Here is a 17,331-nt window from a genome sequence, read left to right as displayed (position 1 = left end):
TTATCATAACTTCAAGTTTTAGTGTCATCATTAACTCTGCCAATTGGTGTGAAGTATTGACAAAACAAGACCAAAGGTGACATGTGACATGTTTGGTGTGTGCTATGGGCATCCAATATGGCTGATTTATGCTGCAGTATTACTTGTGTCTCTGTAGGGTTGTAAAAGTCATTGTAAAGGAATTGTAACATGGATAACAGTTGAGGTTCAAAGTTTTTCTAATTAATTCTAAATAAACGCAAAATAAATAACTTTAACTGCTGCGGCATTGGAGGGAATCACTAGAGTTTTTAGGAAATATTATCTGAGAACAATAAATGTCTCCATTAGGGCTGGGCGATATGGACCAAAAGTCATATATATATGATATATTTAGGTTGAATATTGATATACGATATATATCCCGATATTTTTATCGCTTAGTAAGAGCAAATGTTCAAGTCAAAGACAAATATGACATGTCACAAGTAGTTTTATTGAAGCTGTTTATTTAATTGAACATAAATACTGTATAACAGGAGTACCTTTATTTTTAAAATCATAGCTCCATAAAGTGCACTTTTATTTTTCTTTTTTATTTATGTTTTCATTTGAAGAAATGACTATTGATCACAGATATTCAACATACATCATTTTTCAGTCATTTTTCCCCGTAGAAATCTGATCATATACAGGAAAATAAGTGTGAAAAAAATGAGGGGAAAAAAATACAATCCACATGTACATTGCAACACTATGGTTTATAACAAATTTTACATAATTTGTCAAAACTTTAGAAAAAAAAAGTTTTTTAAAATATGTTCTGCTTAATATTGACGAAATGTGTAAATGTAGAAATACTCCCAAAAAATGCCATTTGATGTTTTTTTTAAATGAAGTTATTATATGTATAAGTCCACTTAAATACACTGTAGGGGGATAAAGTATTTAATATTTATCAGTGTTTTGTTGTTACACCATTTGACATCTTGCCAACCCTTATTTGTCACTGACCCACATGCAGCATTACTGTACTGTTCTGCACAGCAGATGTACCTTTTATTATGACTATTTTATACAGTGTGAGCTGCTGAAATGTAATATTATAAATAATAAAATGAAAAAGAGGGAAGGGAAAAAACGGTAGAAGGGATCCTCTTCTCTCCTTCCCGAGGGAGCGACCATTTGCTGTGACATTTGCTTTGCCAACCTGAGTGTTTTCCCTTCATCACCATGACTGCTCTGAGCGCAGAGACGGGCTAAAAGGAACAGAAAGAAAGGAGGGAACATCATAAAATAGAGAGTGTTGAGGTTGAGGTAGAGAGAGGAACAAGTGGAGAGAAAGTAGTGCAAGAACGGAGAAATAAATGGATGCTCGAAGGAAAAGTTAAAAGTGACCACATCAAGAGTATATACGTAGTAGGGTTGCACAATTAATCAAATTTTAATCGTAATCACGATTTTGGCCGCCACGATTAAATTAACCTGATCGTCGGCGATATTTCCATTTTAAAATGAGGCTCTCCTGCATATCTAATCCAGCACTTTCTACACCAGTAGTCCACCAACGCATAGTTAAGGTTTCATGTAGCTGCCTAAATAAATAACGAGCGAGTGCTAAGCAGGATGTAACATAGTACTCTAAACGACAACAACAACATGCGCCATTTGTAAAAGCCGGCGAAGCAGTGTTGCCAACTTAGCAACTTTGTTGCTATATTTAGCCACTTTTCAGACGTCCTTACTAACTATTTTTCAAAAAAGGCGACTGGCAACAAATCCAGCGACTTTTTCTGCTGTTATTGGAGACTTGAAGCGGCACAGTCCTCCTGCAGCAGTCTCTCCCAGCTGCAGAGCCAGAGGGGATGTTAACCCCTTAGCGTCCAGTCTGCAAATTGCTAATAGGCTAACAGTTAGCTCTGTAGCAGTACAGTGTGTATGTGCTAACAGGCTTACAGTTAGCTCTGTAGCATTACAGTGTGTATGTGCTAACAGGCTAACAGTTAGCTCTGTAGCAGTACAGTGTGTATGTGCTAACAGGCTAACAGTTAGCTCTGTAGCAGTACAGTGTGTATGTGCTAACAGGCTTACAGTTAGCTCTGTAGCATTACAGTGTGTATGTGCTAACAGGCTAACAGTTAGCTTTGTAGCAGTACAGTGTGTATGTGCTAACAGGCTAACAGTTAGCTCTGTAGCATTACAGTGTGTATGTGCTAACAGGCTAACAGTTAGCTTTGTAGCAGTTCAGTGTGTATGTGCTAACAGGCTAACAGTTAGCTCTGTAGCATTACAGTGTGTATGTGCTAACAGGCTAACAGTTAGCTCTGTAGCAGTACAGTGTGTATGTGCTAACAGGCTAACAGTTAGCTCTGTAGCAGTACAGTGTGTATGTGCTGCTGCTGCAGGAGGTGTTCACTTAGTGATCTCTGTTTGTTTACAACAAGCACCAGACACTAAAAACTGTTCCTATTGTTTGTTTAATAGTAGTGCAATAAAAATACAGATGTTTTCCCTAACATGATGAATAATCGTGATTACAATGTTGATCAAAATAATCGTGATTATCATTTTGGCCATAATTGTGCAGCCCTAACATGTAGGATACTATAATTGTTCTGGTGATATTTACCAAAAACCATCATGTCAGTGTCCAACATGTGAGTTTGACAAAGGACAGAGGACGAATGAGGGAATGAGCCTTTAAAAAGAGAAGGCGTCACGCTCACACTGCCCTCGGTCATTCTGACTCTGCCCTTTGTGTCACACACCATGTATGCACACACACACACACACCATCCATCCACCTGGCAAGGAACTTTACGCAAGCATTGCCAGTGGTTCCTGTGATTGTGAAGCGGTCAAATACAGCGTTTTGTGTGTGTGTGTGTGTGTGTGTGTGTGTGTGTAATGGCGTCAGTATGTTGTGGCCTGACAGAGGCCTGGGTCACAGCACATTTACTCACTGACATGACTCTAATTACACACACACACACACACACACACACACACACACACACACACACACACACACACACACACACACACTTCTAATTATGTCATGCTGCTGTGTCACTGCACAGTGGAAGCGAAGGCCACAGAGGCCACTCAGGGGCTACAGAGTAACAATGACTTCTTGTGTCTGGGTCTCTGCTGATATATGACCCCTCTCTCCTCTTTCCTTTGACATTAAGACCACATTAAACAAGGTTTATGTCAATATACATATGTTGAAACCATGATCATTTTTTACTAAAGTTAAATGATGTAGCAAAAGATGACACAAAAGACAAAATTGGCCTCATCACCAGCAGCGATAGGACACAAGTTTTATTAAGAAATCGTTCCCAAATTCAGCGTTGGGATTGCAAGATGGTTAACAGGATATAATTTTAAAAAAAGGACGACATGTATTTGAACTTTTCTCTTATTTTCTCTTATGAAATACAAAAAATCTATTGCTGAAGGAAATCATGGCAATGGGATAGAAGTATTTGTGTGACGTAATCAACAGGCGAAGGACCCTGAGCTGATCTGGTACCTACACCGGTTCTATCACTGAACGTTTTTACTACCATCTAAAGAGGAATATCTGCTGACTTGTAATGTTTTACAGGATTTCTCATGATTGTGAAATTTCAAACAAGTAAGATAAAAATAACCCTGACAATTATTTCCTCTTTACTCTTTTTCCTCCCCCTCCTCCTCTTAAATGGATAAATGCATGAGGATCTGTCAGTTGATGTGAAAGATGAAAGGTGAACAGCTGATTGATGGGTAGATGAAGCATAATGAATAAATAAAATAATGATAATTTCCTCCATCTTTGGTAAACGTGCTAAATGTACCAATGCAAACTTTCATAGCACTTTATATTCCTTTATTTGCAACAGAAAATACTTCCAAATCATGACTGATAATTAACAACAGTTCATAAATGAGTATAGATGTGAAAATGACTCATTTGGTTTGACTATAATTATATACATTAGGACATAATAACTTTCTCTGCATCTATTTTCCGCCACTCATCCAGGCCTGAGTCACTGGGCTTTCTGGGTCTGGGCCACTTGAACTGAACCAGAATCCACATTACACAAGACACGTCGACCTAAAAAGTTGCTCACATTTTCCGTCCGAGCACACTGAAGCACATGGGACCAAGTGGTAACATTTCCCTGATCAGGATATTGACAAGGCCTTGATAGAAATGTTAACAAATTAGCATAAATCGTTCCCCCATGCCCTTTGATTATGCAGATGAGGTATGGCAGAAATATCTCTGCCGTTTGGTTTAATGCACTCATAATCCATGGAGCACTATTTGACCAGTCAATTTAGTTTAAAATGATGAATGGGTTACAGTGAACACTTGATAGGTGTAACGCTTCTTCCTGATATACCTGGAAACTTGTCATTCCCCTAACAGGAAAAAGAAAATATTAATAATGTAACAAATATTAAAACTGTACTTATTTTGGGCTTTTGATGCTGCTGTCCGCTCAGAAGAAACGTTGGGTTTACACCAACAATGGTGTCAGGATCAGGAAAGGGTCAGGATAACTGAAAAAAAAGCGTTGCAAAAAGCAAGGTAAATCATGCTTTTCAGTTTAAATATAGCAGGGGTCTCAAACTCAAATTACCTGGGGGCCGCTGGAGGCAGTATCAAAATGACCAAAAAAAATTACTAAAAGAAAGACACAAAATGACAGAAAAAAAACTTAATTACTTAAAAAAGACACAAAATGACAGAAAAAAAAAACTTAAAAAATACACAAAAATTACTAAGAAAGACACAAAATTATAAGAAAAAGACACAAAATTACCAAAGAAAAGACACAAAATTACATAAAAAAAGACACAAATTGCCAAAAAAAGGACACAAAATTACCAAAAAAAGACACAAAATTACATTACATAATATTTCCACTTCTTCCGGTAACAACAACATGGTCCGGTAGCAGCTGCTTTTCTTTTTGTTAGTTTTGTCATAGAAATAAGTGAAACAAAGCTCCAGCTGGAGCAATAAAGGGACCTTCCACACACAACACGGTAAAGAGACATTCATATAAAACTCACATTAAACTTTCATATCAAGGTGGGGGCCACAAAATATTGTCACGAGGGCTGCAATTGGCCCGCGAGCCGCAAGTTTGAGACCCTTGAAATAAAGGCACTGGCAATTATCCTCCTCAAGTATTACGCATGAAATCTTTATTTTCCATTGCTATCAGTGCCAGCTGTCACTGATTGTGTAATTGAAACCGTTTGGTTTGCCATCTTCACTTTCACTTTCAAGTCACCACTAGGCTTGGGCCAATGGTTTTTTTGTTTTTTTTTTGCCAGAAAAACACTGCCATGGGGAATTTTAGGATGTACATATTCCCCTTTTCAACCAAGGCAGTTTGAGGTCCGGTTCACACCTGGGACCTAATCTTAAACCAGTTTTCTGTGAATTGACAGCCAAAGAACCTCTTTGTACTCCTGCACCAACTCTTTGCTGGTCTTGAACCATGAATCGCTTACGTCAGGGGCTGGGGCCGGAATAATCGTGACCATCAAGACCAACTAAAAGGTGTATCATTATTATATTTATCTGTAATGTGATTGATACCAGGTAACCTCAACATCTTACATTCAGTATTAATAAAAACAGAATCGCAGCATTTAAGACGAACAGCACAAATGTGTTGTACAGTACAAGTTGTGTTTGGACGCCAATAGGCTCAGAAAGCCAGGAGGAAAGACGTATACAGACATATACAGTGACGTAATGATGAATCAACTATTGATGATGCTGTGGGGATCGATGGGACGATGGTGTTTTGCACACAGCGACCCAACTGGAGTCTCCACTGCCAAATGTTATGTGGCTGAGCATGTCTAGAGGGTTTAACTAATATTTTGGAAGTTTTGTGATTTTTGGATGGAGGCATACATAGGGATGGGTACCGAATTCGGTACTTTTATAGGTACCGACCGAATTCCGTCGGTACTACCGAGTACCGATTCATGTAAAATCAAACGGTACCATGTTTCGGTACCTAAACGGCGTTACCTTTAAACTGATCATTGATTTCAACCTGTTTTCATTTGACGTCTCTGATTAACAAGCGCGCTGACGATCGCACTATTTTTTCTTTTTTTCTTTACCTCCTCGTCTGGTCCTGTCTGCTCACCGCGGCCACTAGCTGCTGCCCTCTTCCAACCCGGCGCAGAGACGAACAGCCGGCTCTAGGCCTGCTAGCCGCCAGCTGCTATCTCTCCAATGTCTCTACCCGGGCTTGGCCTTACTCCGTTTGCTCTCTCCATTCTTCTGTAGACCGGTCATTAACGGCTAGCAGCTAGCTGCTGCATCTCTGGTCCTCCGCTAATACTCCACTCTTCAACTCAGGAATATTACCTGCCACTTTACTCCAAACTGCCTCGCTGAAATTAAATCCCTCGGACTCCTGCGTCATCCTCGATATGTGCACAGAGCAGCCCGACTCAACTTTGTTTATTCCAACCATGCTATGCCCACGATACTGTCTGACCGGAGCTGCGCCGCACAGCTACGACGTCATCACAACAAATCACACGTGCACTTGCAACCTTTTTTTTTTTTTCCCCTCCGTGCACTTGCCACCTGAGAGCGCTCCTCTGCATTCTTTGATAACACTGCAACCTTCATGTTACAAAATGCACGTTCGCTCAACAATAAAGCACTGCTCATCCTGGATTTTATATTGTTTTGACATATTTTTTAAAGTTTATATTTTGAGAAATAAATATGTTGAATTGAAAAAAATAGATTTTATTATTAAACAAATTAACATTTATTACCCCATAAACAAACGCAAAAGTACTGAAAATTGGTACCGTTGAGTACCGGTACCGATTCCCTGGTACCGGGTATCGGTTCAAATGTGAAAGGTACCCATCCCTAGGCATACAGATCTACAGGAAGATCCCCAAGCGAAATAATTCACTAAAAGTTAATTTGGATATAACATAATGCAATTGGACAGAATGGAATATACTGATGATATAATTCTGAAACAATATAGGATTACATAGCTTCAAACTGGGATCTGTGGCCAAATGTGGATCTATATTTCGGTCCTTGACATGAAGGCAGCTAAGAACCCCTGATGGTGTAAAGGCTCTGGAAGTTGATTAAGACAGAGGGGAGCACTCCACTACCTGCTTGGCCCTTAAAGAGCTCTTTATTCTGAACATGATGAGTCCCAAGGACCACTCTCTCCAACCATCCAGGGATAGACTAGACTAGACCAGCAGCAGGCCCACAGACAGAGAGAGACAAATGCAGAGCGAGGAATAAAGTGCCTCTTCACACTGCCAGTTAATAGTAGCAGAGTGGGGAGCAGGACGGAGAGGAACCTCTTGGCTGCCTGACCCCCTGAAGAGCTCTCAATCCTGGGCTCACTGAGTCCCAGAGCCCCCTTTCTCTCCTAGACCTGCAGCCCTGCAGCCCTGCTGGGTCAGAACTAACCCCACAACCCTACTCCCAAGGCTCGGTAATAGGGCCTGGATGAACTCTTCAAGGGGATTAAAAGCCTCTTCTGTCCCCTGGGCTCCAGCTTTTTAGACTGGCTTCATTTTCACTACCTGCCAAAACTGTTCTCAGTCCAATTTTAGGACTGCAGTTTTAAGATACCGTATTTCCTCAATTTATAAGCCGGGTGTCTTACCGGTGTTATGTCAAAGTCTGTTCCCCCATCGATATGTGTCCCCCTTACCTTAACCTGCAATTTTGTGTATTTTTTTTTGGTCATTTAATGTCTTTTTTACGCAATTTTGTGTTTTTTTCAGTCATTTTGTGTATTTTTTTTTTCATTTTTGTGTCTTTTTTTGTCATTTTGTGTCTTTTTTGTCATTTTTTTGTCTTTTTTTGTCATTTTGTGTCTTTTTAAAGTTTTTTAGTCTTTTTAAACTGGCTTAATTTTCACTACCTGCCAAAACTGTTCTCAATCCAATTTTAGGACTGCAGTTTTAAGATACCGTATTTTCCTCAATTTAAAGCCGGGCCCCTATTAATGACCAGCCTCATTTAGTAACCGGGTGTAAAAACAATTTTTAGTAAATAAAAGCCGGCCTCTTTTATAAGCCGGGTGTCTTACCGCTGTTATGTCAACGTCTGTTCCCCCTTACCTTAACCTGCAATTTTGTGTATTTTTTTTGGTCATTTTGTGTCTTTTTTTACGTCATTTATTGTTTTTTCTGTTATTTTGTGTCTTTTTTTGTCATTTTGTGTATTTTTTTGGTCATTTTGATACTTCCTCCAGCGGCCCCCAGGTAATTTGAGTTTGAGAAAAAATCTGCATATCGGATATCGGCAAAAAAATCCAATATCGTGCATCCCTCGATATAACATAACGCAATTATCATTGTTTCTCCCGCTGTCCTAGTCATTCTCTGTAAAGTCGAGCCGTTTACGCACGTTCTTCTGGGCTTTTTAGTAGTTTAGACATTTTAAATCCTGCTTAAAATGAACGTTCAGCGTGCTGTTCATTGTTTGTTTACATCCCAGTACTTCCAATATGGCCGACATCCGGGTAACTAGCTACAATGCGCTGTGTAAAACACTCTAAAAAGTGCCGGTCAGAGCTGCTCTGATTTTATTTTTTTAATAAAAGCCTCCTTCAAATAATAGCCTGCCCCTTTTATTAGCCGGGTCCCAAACGGATTTTTTATTAATAGAGGCCCCGGCTACTATTTGAGGAAATACGGTATGTAATGCCAATTGAAAAGGCAGTCTTTACTATATTCTTCAGTGAGCAAGATCTTATAAGCCCTGAAATAAAGACTGCAAAGAGAGAACATTTCAACAGGGGGCAATTATGATTTATCCCTTTCTATCTGATGAATATGTAAGTGGTGCACAACGCGGCCGTTTGGAAGCTCCAGTGGAAACAAAACCTCTGGAAGGTAGGCGGTGGAGTTGGAGGCAGGGGAACGAGTGAAGAGGCAAAGTGGCAGTGGAGTGGAGAGATGGAGTGGTGAACTTGAGTCGGGGTGGAAGAGAAGAGATGCAGAGATCAGCTCAGGTCAGAGAGGGTCGATCAGGAGGAGAGAGGAGAGCAGGAGACTGAAGTCCCATCCTGAGCGACTGCACATCATGTTGCTGATGTTTAACCCTCTGGGCTCTGAGACTATTCTGGCCGTTTTTGAATACTTTTGATTTTGCCCTTCATGTACCACATACATTTTTTTTTACTATAGCCATATTTGGTATCCATTTTTCTTCACCTATATGATCTGACAGTTATTTTCTCACTTTAACCTACTTTATCAACATATTGAGCGCAAAAATCATGAAATCTGAGTTGAAAATTATACTATTACTACAATAAAAACCACAAATATGCTCAATAAACTGTTTTGGAACTTGGAAATGTAAACAAAGGATGCAAATATGTGTCCTTTTTTAGTAATTGTGTGTCTTTTTTAAAATAATTTTGTCTTTTTTTGGTAATTTTGTGTCTTCTTTTAGTAATTGTCTTTTTTTGTATTTTGTCTTTTTTTTGTAGTTTTGTGACTTTTTTTGATAAATTCTTATCTTTTTTGGTAATTTTGTGTCTTTTTTGGGGTAATTTTGTGTCTTTTTAGTAATTTTGTGACTTTTTTGTAATTTTTTATCTTTTTTTAGTAATTTTGTGTCTTTGTTTGGTAATTTTTTTTTCTTTTTCTAATAATTTTGTGTCTTTTTTTAGTAATTTTGTGTATTTTTGTCGTCATTTTGTGTCTTCTTTGGTCATTTTGTGTCTTTTTTAGTAATTTGTGTCTTTATTTGGTCATTTTGTGTCTTTTTTAAGTAATTTAGTTTTTTCTGTCATTTTGTGCCTTTTCTTTAGTAATTTTGTGTCTTTGTTTGGTAATTTTTTTTTCTTTTTCTAATAATTTTGTGTCTTTTTTAGTAATTTGTGTATTTTTGTCGTCATTTTGTGTCTTTTTCAGTCATTTTGTGTCTTTTTTGGACATTTTGTGTCTTTTTTAGTAATTTGTGTCTTTTTTGGTCATTTTGTGTCTTTTTTAGTAATTTGTGTCTTTATTTGGTCATTTTGTGCCTTTTCTTTAGTAATTTTGCGTCTTTCTTTGGTCATTTTGTGCCTTTTTTTTTTTTGTAATTTTGTGTCTTTTTTTGGGTCATTTTGATACTGCCCCTGGCGGCCCCCAGGTAATTTGACTTTGAGACCCCTGGTGTAAACCAATCAAAGCCAGTGATGCTATATCACATTTCTCTTTGTTTTGCTCTCTCCTCGCCGTCCCACCGCCTCCCCTCCATCCTCCCGTCTTGTTTTCCTGTGATGGCATGTCACAGTGGAGGGTGCAGCCACGTCGGGGGCTGTGCAGGGTTAAACTCTAGCACTCTCATTCCATGTGGCAATTAGGCAAGCGGGCATTTAGCAGCAACTGGGATTGCTTTAGTCACTCGTGGGAGGTAATTTGCTGCGTTTTATGTAAATGTAACCAAGAGGAAAAACGCTGTTGATGTGTTCTTTCATCTGACTTTCTTCATCTGCTTTTTTTTTTTACATCATCACCTCTTTCCTCTCCATCACCTCATCCGTCTCTCTCTGTCACCGCCACGTATCGGAGCTTCATTCTCCACCATCTTTCTACCTCTCTTCCCCTTCATCTCTCCTTACCCTTCCATCTCACATCGTCCAATCTCCCACAATCCCTCTCTTCCACCATACAAATCTCCCTCTTTCTCTTTCTCTCGCTCTCTCTCTCTCTCTCTCTCTGCAAGTCAGGTGACACCAGCCAGACCACTAATTAGAATTCTGTCACTAAGTAAATGCATTGTGACCGGTGGCTGACAGCTCGGCGTGTGTGTGTGCGTGTCCACGCGTGTGTGAGTGTGTGACAGTTTGGGCAGCTTGTTGGCGGTGACGATGGCAGCCGCCTGGCATTTTTAACGTGGCAAGGTGCTGCTCTCGCCACTGACCTGACAGTCATTTAAATTACACAGAGGATGGCTGCTGTGTGTGTGTGTGTCTGTATGTGTGTGTGTGTGTGAGGAGAATGAGAGAGGGATTGAGGAAGGACCATTAGTAGCTGTGGGATAATTCACTGACTCGCTGGTTGACTGATTGTGTAGCTGACTGACTCACTGACTCATTGTTGGAAAACAGACAGACAGATAGGCAAGGCTTGTTTACCATGTCAGCTCACCAATATAACTCCCTCTCTCTCATCGACACACACACTTTCACACACACATACAAGCTTTGAGAGAGAAAAAATATAATGTGAGGAAAACAAGAGATGAGAGGGACGGGAATAAAATAGTAAGGGGAAGCAGTGTGAAGGAGCCGAAAAACAAAAATGGCTTTTATGGCCTGGCAATCAACCTCTGCAGCTTGATAAAGAGATTGAAGAGGTGAAGGAAGGAAGGAATGGATGAGGCAGATAAATCTGTAAACAGCATTTATCTGCCAAAGTTTTTTCACTCACACACTAGTGTTATCAGATTTTTTTTTTTTTTTTTTTTACTCAAAAAGTTCCCCGTCCACGCCGCAACAGCAGAACAACTGTCAGCTTTTCTGACTAGCAGCTTTCTGTCTTTATCAGAGTGATGTTTGTCAAGAGGAAATATGAATTATGAGCCGCAAAAGCAAGTCAGGGTTGTCAAAAATGCATCATATATATATAGCCATTGTGCATCAGCATGTTCACAAACTTTAAATGTCCACACCCACAAAAGTGCAGCATTTTCTAATCGCCCATTCTAATTCAGCATGTGTGAAAAGCTCCTTAAAGAGGATGGAGGACCAACATAAAGGCAAGAATATGCATATTAAATGTATTTGCAGTTATGATGCACAATAAAGAATTATTCAAGCTTAATTTTGCTCCTTTTTCTCTCTTTCTGTGCAAGCTGCGAATCTTTACTGACAGAGAATTGTACAAATAATCATATCCATAGCTGAAGAAGCATTCAAATGCGCCCATATTGTCATCAGTAATGGCGTCATTTCTTTTGTCTCCACTAATGTGAGGAAATCTAACATATGTTTTTTTTTCTTTAATGTGTAAACACATTATTTAATGTAAAAAAAACATATTCTCAGTGTCACATAACAATGTTTCCTGTCAAGCGGAATGGTTTTGTCTTTTATAGAAATAGGGTTCATCTTGTCTTTTGAAAGCAAATACATGGTATTTTAAAGACAAATTCTAATAATAATGTTGTGCTGAGAGCATGGTGGTTAATCAGATTAGGCTCTTTAGACACTTGAGATAGGGTTGAGTGACTGTATTTACAGGTCTTCCAATGTTTTGACGGACAGGTTACACCAGGGGTCTCAAAGTCAAATTACCTGGGGGCCGCTGGAGGCAGTATCAAAAAGACCAAAAAAAGACACAAAATTACAAAAACACACACAAAATGACAGAAAAATACTTAAATTACTTAAAAAAGACACAAAATGACCAAAAAAAAGGACACAAAAAAAACAAGAATTACAAAAAAGACACAAAATTACTGAAAAAAAGACACAAAATGACCAAAAACACACAAAATGACCAATCTAATGCAAGCCATCTCGGGGAAGCTGGGGAGGCTCGGTATAAGACGGCAAACTGTTTTGTATTTAACTAATGGTTCATGAAGCTTCATTTGGACATCACTACTCTGCACCGTAGATGCTAGTTAGCCAGCCCCATGTAGCTGGTGCAGGCCAATCTAATGCAAGCCATCTCCCAGCAACTCAAGAGTGGCGGGGAAGCTGAGGAGGCTCGGTAGTGATGTCCAAATGAAGCTTCATGAACCATTAGTTGTATTTGTTGACCCCACTAGATGGCGTAATTGGTTTCAAGAAAAAGGCTCAAGAAAGGCTAATTCAGTGTGCTTTTAACCCTTTGTTAGACCGAGAGCGCCATACAGTGGGCTCAGAAAATATAGAAAATGGTTCATGAAGCTTCATTTGGACATCACTAAGGCTTGGTATAAGGCGGCAAACTGTTTTTTTTATGTAAGGATTAAAAATGAACTTGTGCTGATGATCAGGGCTCAGCAGGCGGACATGCCTCTCCACCAAACACCTCTAAATGCACATATAGGTACAGATTCTAGAGATTATCGTCATAACACCGTAGTTCTTATAGAAAGTTAGTGAAAATTGCTTCATATCTTCGTATAGGAAAAACATTCCTTCAATGGTTGATCTACAACAGGGGTGGCCAACCTGTGGCTCCTCATGTGACTCTTTAGGCCGCCTGCAGGGGCTCCCGGGGGCTGAGACCAAAAAAAAATGTATACATATTTTTACATTAAAATGTTCATTTATCAATGGTCTAGACCAAAAGCTATTTGTATTACTCAATTGTAAAATTGTATAGCCTTTTTACACCATATTAAAAAAGTTTTGACATTTAAGTCAACTAAAATATGTTTCATAGCTAACGAAAGCCGGCGCCTTAACGTTTAAGTTTTGCCAACTTTGAGTTTAGTTTTCAGTTCCCCGATATAGACTAGTTTTCAAAATCATATTAATAAATGCTCAATATGACTATCAATAATGTTGGTAGGGTAATTTAGACTTATTAGGCTGTTTAATTTTCATTTTAGGCTCAATATAAGGTTTGCGGCTCCATTCCGTGATTTTCTCTTTTTTTTGGGCCAACAGTGGCTCTTTAGTTAGTAAAGGTTGCCCACTCCTGATCTACAATATGGAAGGAGAGGAGCTGTGATGGCAGCCTGATCATTACCTGGACAGGCTGCTCTCCACACACACAACTGAGGGACACTGTTCTACAGTGTGTTTGAGAGAGAGTTTGTGTATCGGGTTGGAAATGGTGTCAGTGCAGAGTTGAGGGGAGAAGGACGAGCAGAGCCAAAGCATCAAGAGACAGACGCTGTCAATTATTGATTGCAGTTGGCATTCTAACAAACAAACCCACTTGCTTCTCTCAGATGCAGAGATTCAGTCGGTGACTGCAGAGGAGCACTGATCTCAGCATGCCAAGTCATCTCCAACTTCTTGTTGTATTTGTGTACCGAATAACTGTTTAATTTATGATTTATTTTGAATCATTATCTGTAGTTTGTGCAACATGAACACCCAAACCATCCTGATGTGTTGTGTCAACATGGTCTCACAGAAATCCGTGAAATAGCCACGGATTTCGCTTAACTCAAAATCCGTGGAATAGCCACGGAATCGCTCAAATTTCCGTGAAACTGACACGGATTTCGCTACAATGCAAGTTAATGACCCGTGGCTACTCCAACATACAAAGTGATTATGTACATTCACTGAGTGAAGATTTAGAGAATAAAACATATATTTCTCGCTAGAAATGTGATCAAAATCCATTTTTATGCAGAAACTAAGTCAAAATATTGATTTTTCACTAAAAATGAGAGAACTGTCCGCCATGTTTTTTATTCTGACCGCCGGGACCTTGAAAGTCACGTGACTTAGAACAAACCAATAGCCACGGGATATGACTGTCATTAACTTGCATTGTAGCGAAATCCGTGTCAGTTTCACGGAAATTTGAGCGATTCCGTGGCTATTCCACGGATTTTGAGTTAAGCGAAATCCGTGGCTAATTCACGGATTTCTGTGAGACCAGGTTCGTTGTGTAGCTTGTTACATCTTTATTATTTGTTTGCAGGGAATATCTAGCCTGGGTATATCCATGCTGCCTTGCACGCTCGATTTCATTTCGAACCTGCAAACAGTCTGGTGTCTATAGCGATGACGCGTACTATTGGACAGACGGAAGTTGTAGTTTTGTAGTTTTCTTACGGATCCAATGTGTGACCTTATGTGCAACGGTCTCTCGTCTGTCTTTCACATTGTCTTCTCAAAGATTGTCATTAGGAGGGCAGGATGTACAAGCGCCAAAAGACTTAATTAACATCTTTCATTTTTCTTTTACTTTTTCCAGAATAAAGTGGCAACTTCATGTCCATCATATCCAAACCTGAAGAAGCACTCAAATGCGCCCATATTGTCATCAGTAATGGCGTCATTTCTTTTGTCTCCACTAATGTGAGGAAATCTAACATATGTTTTTTTTCTTTAATGTCTAAACACATTATTTAATGTAAAAAAAACATATTCTCAGTGTCACATGACAATGTTTCCTGTCAAGCGGAATGGTTTTGTCTTTTATAGAAATAAGGCTCATCTTGTTTGACTGTCTTTTGAAAGCAAAGACAGCATTTTAAAGACAAATTCTAATAATAATGGGATCTCTGCTGCTAAAATATAACTTTGGAACCTGTTGTGCTGAGAGCATGGTGGTTAATCAGGGCTAGGGTTGAGTGACCGTATTTTCAGATCTTCCAATGTTTTGATGAACAGGTTACACCAGGGGTCTCAAACTCAAATTACGTGGGGGCCGCTGGAGGCAGTATCAAAATGACCAAAAAAAGACACAAAATGACAGAAAAATACTTAAATTACTATACAAGACACAAAATGACCAAAAAAGACACAAAACGACCAAAAAAAAGACACAAAATGACGAAAAAAGACACAAAATGACAAAAAAAAGACACAAAATGACCAAAAAAGACACAAAATGACCAAAAAAAAAGAAACAAAATGACCAAAAACGACACAAATGACAAAAAAAAAGACACAAAATGACCAAAAAGACACAAAATGACCAAAAAAAGACACAAAATGACTGAAAAAAAGGCACAATTACCAAAAAAGGCCAATCGATACTTTTATGTATTGATACTTTTGAAAATGAGTATCGTATCCGGATACGTTTTAGTTTTGATACTTTTTTGAGTATCGATACTTCTGACAACCCTATAACATCGTAGTTCTAATAGAAAGTTAGTGAAAATTTCTTCATGTATTTGTATGGGAAAAACATTCCTTCAATGGTTGATCTACAATAAGGTTGCCAATTGTCAGAAGCCGAACTAAGTAATTTAGTTTTTTTTCACTCGAAAGAGCCTAATCTGATGAACCACCATGCTCTCACCACAAAAGGTTCCAAAAGTTCCAAAGCAGCAAAGATCCCATTATTATTAGAATTTGTCTTTACAATGCTGTCTTTGCTTTCAAAAGACACAAACAAGATGAATCCTATTTCTATAAAAGACAAAACCATTCCGCTTGACAGGAAACATTGTTATGTGACACTGAGAATATGTTTTTTACATTAGAATGAAGTTGCCACCAAGGTTATTATAGTTAAGGAAAACTAACGAAATAACGAAAACTAGAATTGAAAAAACATTTTCGTTAACTGAAATAAAAATAAAAACTAGAGTTTTTAAAAAAACTATAACTGAAACTGTATTTTGTGGTTACAAAACTAACTAAAATTATTGTGGAAATGTCCTTAGTTTTCGTTTTTGTCAACTTTTTTCATTCATAATTCAGTGTTTCTATTTGAACATGCAACACATGGTGAATATGTTTACTGAGACTGGGATGTCTACACTCAAACCAAAATTCAAAACAGTTAATAACCTTATTGGGGCTGAGATGGATAAACCACAGGAAATAAAGGCAACATTTATTATGACCTCTTTGAATCTCGCACCCAACACATAGCCCATTACAAAAAAACTAAAACTAACACTAAAACTAATAAAAACTTAACTAAAACTAAGCGTTTTCAAAAAATAAAAACTAAACTAAAACTAGAAAACTCACTCTTAAAACTAACTAAAACTAACTGAATTTGAAAGCAAAAATTCACAACGAAATTAAGACACAAAAAAAAGACACAAAATGACAGAAAAATACTTAAATTAGTACTTAAAAAATACTTAAATTACTATAAAAGACACAAAATGACCAAAAAAAAGACACAAAATGACCAAAAAAGACACAAAATGACCACAAAATGACTGAAAAAAGGCACAATTACCAAAAAAAGACACAGAATTACCAAAAAAGGCCAATCGATACTAAACTAAAACTAAGCATTTTCAAAAAATAAAAACTAAACTAAAACTAGAAAACTCACTCTTAAAACTAACTAAAACTAACTGAATTTAAAAACAAAAATTCACAACGAAATGAAAACTAAAACTAATGAAAAATCCAAAACTATTATAACCTTGTTTGCCACTTCATTCTGGAAAAAGTAAAAGAAAAATGAAAGATGTTAATGAAGTCTTCGATAGAAAGGGGATATATTTGTATTGTGAAAGACAAAGTGGAGTCCTGTGGTAGAGAGAGAGAAAGAGAGTAGAGAAGAGTCCCTTGAAGGAACACAGTGCTCAGTATCAGCAGCAGCAGACAAGCCACAATGACAGCAGCATGGTAAAACACCTCTAATGCACCTCTATGGGTTTTACTGCTTCTCATATAGCAGCAAGGACACACACATGACACATGACTGCACACACACACACACACA

The sequence above is a fragment of the Centropristis striata genome, chromosome 11, assembly GCF_030273125.1.
Source record: "Centropristis striata isolate RG_2023a ecotype Rhode Island chromosome 11, C.striata_1.0, whole genome shotgun sequence".
NCBI classification, from domain to species: Eukaryota; Metazoa; Chordata; class Actinopteri; order Perciformes; family Serranidae; genus Centropristis; species Centropristis striata.
Note: the sequence above shows the minus strand (reverse complement) of the source record.